The sequence below is a fragment of the Schistocerca serialis genome, chromosome 4 (genome assembly GCF_023864345.2).
Source record: "Schistocerca serialis cubense isolate TAMUIC-IGC-003099 chromosome 4, iqSchSeri2.2, whole genome shotgun sequence".
Classification (NCBI taxonomy): domain Eukaryota; kingdom Metazoa; phylum Arthropoda; class Insecta; order Orthoptera; family Acrididae; genus Schistocerca; species Schistocerca serialis.
Window position 1 is genome coordinate 796,091,152 of NC_064641.1, and position 6,000 is coordinate 796,097,151.

The following is a 6,000-nucleotide window of genomic DNA, read 5'->3' on the forward strand; positions in this document are numbered from 1 at the left end:
ACATCCAAGATTTTGCGCTTTTCATTTATCATCACAGAATTGTTCTATCAAGAAGTGACAGAAGAGTCAGTTAGCAAAATGACAGTGCACCCTCCTACCAAGAAATCCTCAATCCAGGAACAAATTCTGTTCAATTGGCCTACCCCACACAATCATCCTTTTGATGATAAGCTATGCATGATACTGAGTCAAATGCTTTTCTGAAGTCAAGAAACACCGTGTCTACCTGACTGCCTTGATTCATGGCTTTCAGTATGTCAAGTGAGAAAGCTATGAATTTGGTTTTAAATGATTAATATCTTCTGAATACATGCTGGGTGGCATAGAGGAAGTCACTTTGTTACCTCATTACATTTGAACTCGGAATATGTTTCAGGATGTTGGAAAGAATGGAAGTCATGGGCACTGGAGAGTAGTTGTGTAGATACCTCCTGCTAGCTGTCTGGTATACAGGAGTGATCTAATGTATTAAGGTTAAAAAAGTGTCTAATTCAGCTGCAAATTCAGTATAGAATCTGATAGGAACTCCATTGGTTCCTGGAGCTTTGTTCAATTTCTGCTTGCTGTTTCTCATCACCACCAACACTATCTATTTCACTCATTTTTGCAGTGGTGTGAAAATTAAATTCGGGCAACATTTCTGGATTTTCCTTTGCAAAGGAATATTTTAAACGGGGATTCAGTATTTCTGCTTTGGCACTGCTACCTTCAGTTTAAATTCCTGTCTTGTCCATGAGTAATTAGGTATTAACTTTGGTGCCACTAACAGCCACTACCAGAATTTTTTTGGGTTTTGTTGATTATCTTTAGACAATATTCTCTTATGATAATAATTGACAGCTTCTCTCATTGCTCCTCTGACAGTTAAATGCGTTTCATTCAGAATCTCACTATCTGTAGTCCTATGCTTTGTTATGTCTATTATGCATTAGTCTCCATTTCTTTAGAAATTTCTTTACAGTGAATGTATACCATGGTGTGCCTCCCATCAAGAACTGTTCTCTCGGGTTCTTATCTATCCAGTGCATGGTCAATTAGGCTTTTAAACGTGTCACAGTTACTTTACATGCTCCTGTCTAGAGCTAAAAGTTTCAAGTTCCTCTTTGAGACACAACACTGCTGCTTCTTTATTATACTGAACATGTAAATCTTTCTACTTCCTTTAGTAGCCACTTGTACTTTGGTAATCATTGTTGCTACAACTGCCTTATGGTCACCGATGTGGACTACTTCTAATACTTAAGGTTTGTTTTTCGGACATTAGATCTTATATATTTCCACCTTGAGGGGGTTTCGAACCATCTGTTCTAGGTAGTTTTCAGAAAAGGCATTTAGGAATGTTTCACAGCACGTCTCTTCATGCCCACTATTAATGAAACTTTAATTAATCATCCAACAACCAATGGAGACAAAGTCTCCTCCAATGACTGCAGTATGATTGGAAACTTACGTGCTGGTGAACTGAGGTCTTCTCTAAAGTTCTTGTTTACATCAGAACGTGAGTCTGTCGATTGATAAAAGGATCCAGTAACAATTTTATGCCCACCCCTAATACTGAGTCTTGCCTAAACAGTTTCTCATGAAGCTTCAGTTTCCATCTCATTGGGTTTGAGCATCTTGTCTACTGCATCAAATACACCATTTCCCGTTTACCATTAGCCTATACTTTTGATACAGGCTTAATTTTTTCCCAAAAATCTCACTGCTGTCAGCTGTGGGTTTTAACCAGTATCTATTATTATGCAAGCATATCTATTATTATGCAAGCATCGCTGCTTTTCTGGAGCAGTTCAGACTCTATAACTTTGTTGTGAATACAGTTACCCATGGTATTTTAATAGTCTTGCCTGTGGGAGGCATTGCTTTGGATATTATACTAATGCTTATGGGTCTCCTCCAGTTATCATTAAACCTAAACTGAAAAACCATTGTGTGCAACCAAAACACAGTCAGCATCTTGGGTAGCAGCCTCTGATGTGCACCTCATACGTGACCCATGCAAAGGACCTTACAAATTTTCACTCCTATGGCACAAGTCAAGGAAGCCGGTACAGCTAGTCACTGAACCCTCAAAGCCTTTGTTTCATACTGTCCACTGAACTCAGACCAAGGAGGCAATCGTCAGTTCTGGGGACAATGCTGCAGATTGTGAGCTTCACTGAAACCCTGCAAGCAAGGCCAGTCATCTTAAGCTTCTGCACCAGTTGCTGGAAAGATTGTGTTGAGTGTGATGTTAAATGAGTGTCTACAATACTTTTATCTGTGTTGTAGGCTACCAGTGGGAAAGGCACTAAACTGGATTATGCTCAGAAGTTGACTTTGTGACTAAATTTGTAATCAATGATGAACAAAGCAAATTATGTGTTTATTACAGATAAATAGGGCCTAAGTGCCAGACTAGAAATCCAGAGGTTGTGAGTTCAAAACCCAGTCAGTCAAAAGTTTTTTTCTGTTATTTTTAACATCTCTCATCTGTCACAATTATTTGTTAATGTGAACAATGACAAGATGCACCGAGGTTCAGGGCTCACATTAAATCATAGGTTCTCTTACAATTGGTTGGGTAACTTTGTTCGAGGTTAGATGAAGGCAGTTGCATATCACATCCATGGAAATTGCTGTGGTGTTCTGACCAACCTGTGGGTTGATGACAGCTTTACCTTATACAGGATACCCAAATATGAGTAGAATTGAGGCCATGAAAACATCAGCAACCAAACAAACACTATTGGTGAATTATGTGTTTCTACATTGTCTGGACTTACAGCCTGACTCTTTGACATCATCTGATATTCAATGTAGTATCTAGAAAAACTAATTGTTATCAGCACTATAAGGTGAACATCAACAAAAGCAAAATGAGGATAATGGAATGTAGTCGAATTAAGCCGGGTGATGCTGCGGGAATTAGATTAGGAAATGAGACAGTTAAAGTAGTGAAGGAGTTTTGCTATTTGGGGAGCAAAATAACTGATGATGGTCGAAGTAGAGAGGATATAAAATGTAGACTGGCAATGGCAAGGAAAGTGTTTCTGAAGAAGAGAAATTTGTTAACATCCAGTATTGATTTAAATGTCAGGAAGTCGTTTCTGAAAGTATTTGTGTGGAGTGTAGCCATGTATGGAAGTGAAACATGGACGATAAATAGTTTAGACAAGAAGAGAATAGAAGCTTTCGAAATGTGGTGCCACTAAAGAATGCTGAAGATTAGATGGGTAGATCACATAACTAATGAGGAGGTATTGAATAGAATTGGGGAGAAGAGGAGTTTGTGGCACAACTTGACTAGAAGAAGGGATTGGTTGGTAGGACATGTTCTGAGGCATCAAGGGATCACCAATTTAGTACCGGAGGGCAGCGTGGAGGGTAAAAATCGTAGAGGGGGACCAAGAGATGAATACACTAAGCAGATTCAGAAGGATGTAGGTTGCAGCAGGTACTGGGAGATGAAGAGGCTTGCACAGGATAGAGTAGCATGGAGAGCTGCATCAAATCAGTCTCAGGACTGAAGACCACAACAACAACAACAACTGTGATTTAATACTAAAAATAATAATATCAACTGTGATGCATACTACGGTGGTCTAAAGCACAGTTAGTGAAACTGATATACTGGATGCAAGTGGGAAATGAAATATTTTTCCACATGATAATCAACTGACAATCATTTTACTCTGCTAACGGTTTTCATCATCAAATACTGAACTGCTAAAGTAGAATTTTATGCTGTCAAGTCCAGTTTTTGTTTATACCAATGTCAAAGACAAGTTTCTCTGCAGCCTCTACTTGTGATAAACATTTTGATCTCATTCTGATTGAAGAGAAAAGAGAATGTTTGCTACATGTGTGTGTTCCTAATGATCGGGTCTGTGAATTAAAATACAAGAACAAGAAATCCATTTGTGGTAGAGAATATGGGAAAAAGAAGACCACTTTACTACAAAGCAATTAGAAGTGACCATCACCAGATGAAAAATATCAACTAGAAAAAAATGAAAATCATTTTTATAGCACTAAGCTAAATGAAATAAATAAATTCAGCATATTGGGACATCCAAAAGATTCCACAGTTCCATTAAGAAAGATACATTTTTGTTTCCAGAAGGGTACTGAATGACTACTGCAAGGGGGAAAAAAGGTATTGAAAGTACTACATTATGTTTCATCCACCCACCATGGAATATGCACACTTTAGAAATCATGTTCTATCTATCAATTTTTGCATTAAAAAAAAAAATCCTCTTACATGCTACCCCAAGAATGAGTAATCCACATATTTTGCTGTGGTTAACAGTTTGATGAAATAAACCATGGGGAGCTACAAATTTATAGTGCTTTCAACTTAAAATGTCATACACAATTTTTATTGCAAATCTCACAAAGTCTCTTACAGGAAGACCTATTATACTTATAAGTAACTATACAGTGATATCACACACTGAGGTGACAAAAGTCATGGGATAGTGATACACATGTATATAGATGGTGGTAATATTGCATACAGAAGGTGCGATTCATGTGAAAAGATTTCTGACTTGAGTATGACTGCATGATGGGCGTTAACAGACTTTGAACTTGGAATGGTAGTTGGAGGTAGACACATGGGACATTCCATTTTGTAAATCGTTAGGGAATTCAATATTCCAAGATCAACAGTGTCAATAATATGCCAAGAACACCAAATTTCAGGCATCACCTCTCACCACAGGCAATGCAGCGACTGACGGCCTTCACTTAATGACCGAGAGTAGCGACATTTGTATACAGTTGTCAGTGCCAACAGACAAGCAACACTGCATGAAACAACTGCACAAATCAATGTGGGATGTACGACCAACATACTGAACAGGACAATGTGGCGAAATCTGGCATTAACAGGCTGTGGCAGCAGATGACAGACACACGTGCCTTTGCTAACACGGCATCAGCTGCGGTGCCTCTTCTGGGCTTGTGACCATATTGGTTAGACCCTAGTCAACTGGAAAACCGTGGCATGGTCAGATGAGTCCCAATTTAAGTTGGTAAGAGCTGATGGTAGGGTTGGGGTGTGGTGCATACCCCATGAAACCACGGACCTGAGCTGCCAACAAGACACAGTGCAAGCTGATGGTGGCTCCATAATGGTGTAGACATGTTTACATGGAACGGACTGGGTCCTCTGGTCAAACTGAACTGATCATTGACTGGAAATGGCTATGTTCGGCTAATTGGAGACTGGCTGCAGCCATTCATGGATTTCATATTCCCAAACAACAACGGAATTTTTATGGATGCGCCATGTCACTGGGTCACAGCTGTTCAAGATTGGCTTTGTTGCATATCAACCATACTAGGTCAAGAAGTATGCCAGAGTGGAAGTGAGTTGCAATAGAGCCAGCTGCAGACAGACAAGAGCATTATGCATTGCGAAGCAGAACATAGCTGACAGATGTTATGAAGCAGAGCCAGCTGGTTGCGGTTTAGCAACAGCCAATGCTGCAATACGCTAGCAGAAGGACGGAAGCCTGTGCTCACTTGCTGCCACAGAAGTGTTTAAAGTATGTGCTTTAAGCTATAAACGAACACAGTCTGGAGCATGTAAGTACTCAGCCATTCGTGTACTAAAATATTCTCATCTCAGTATCACAGTTCAGATACCCAGAGCAACATCCTGGGATGCAGTACAGTGTCCACTGTTTGACCTCAGGACAGGGCATCCTGCCCTGAGTCACAAAAACAGCCGCTGCCAGAGCACAGAGCTGCCTGCTCACTGCAGGGAGGTCACAGCCATGTAAACGGTATTGCTAGCTGCGCTGCCATGCTGTCATCACAGTCGCAGCTGAAGATATCACTGACAGCGGAATTCAAGTGATGCCATGCTCAGCCCCACTTTTATGCTGTCAGCAATGCTGATCATGTATTGTTTCGCTTGAGGGAGAATTAATGCCTCCATCAAGCTGTTCTTGATGTACTACAGCTGAGGGCCAGAATAAAGAAGTTAAAAAACAAATCTACTGTTGA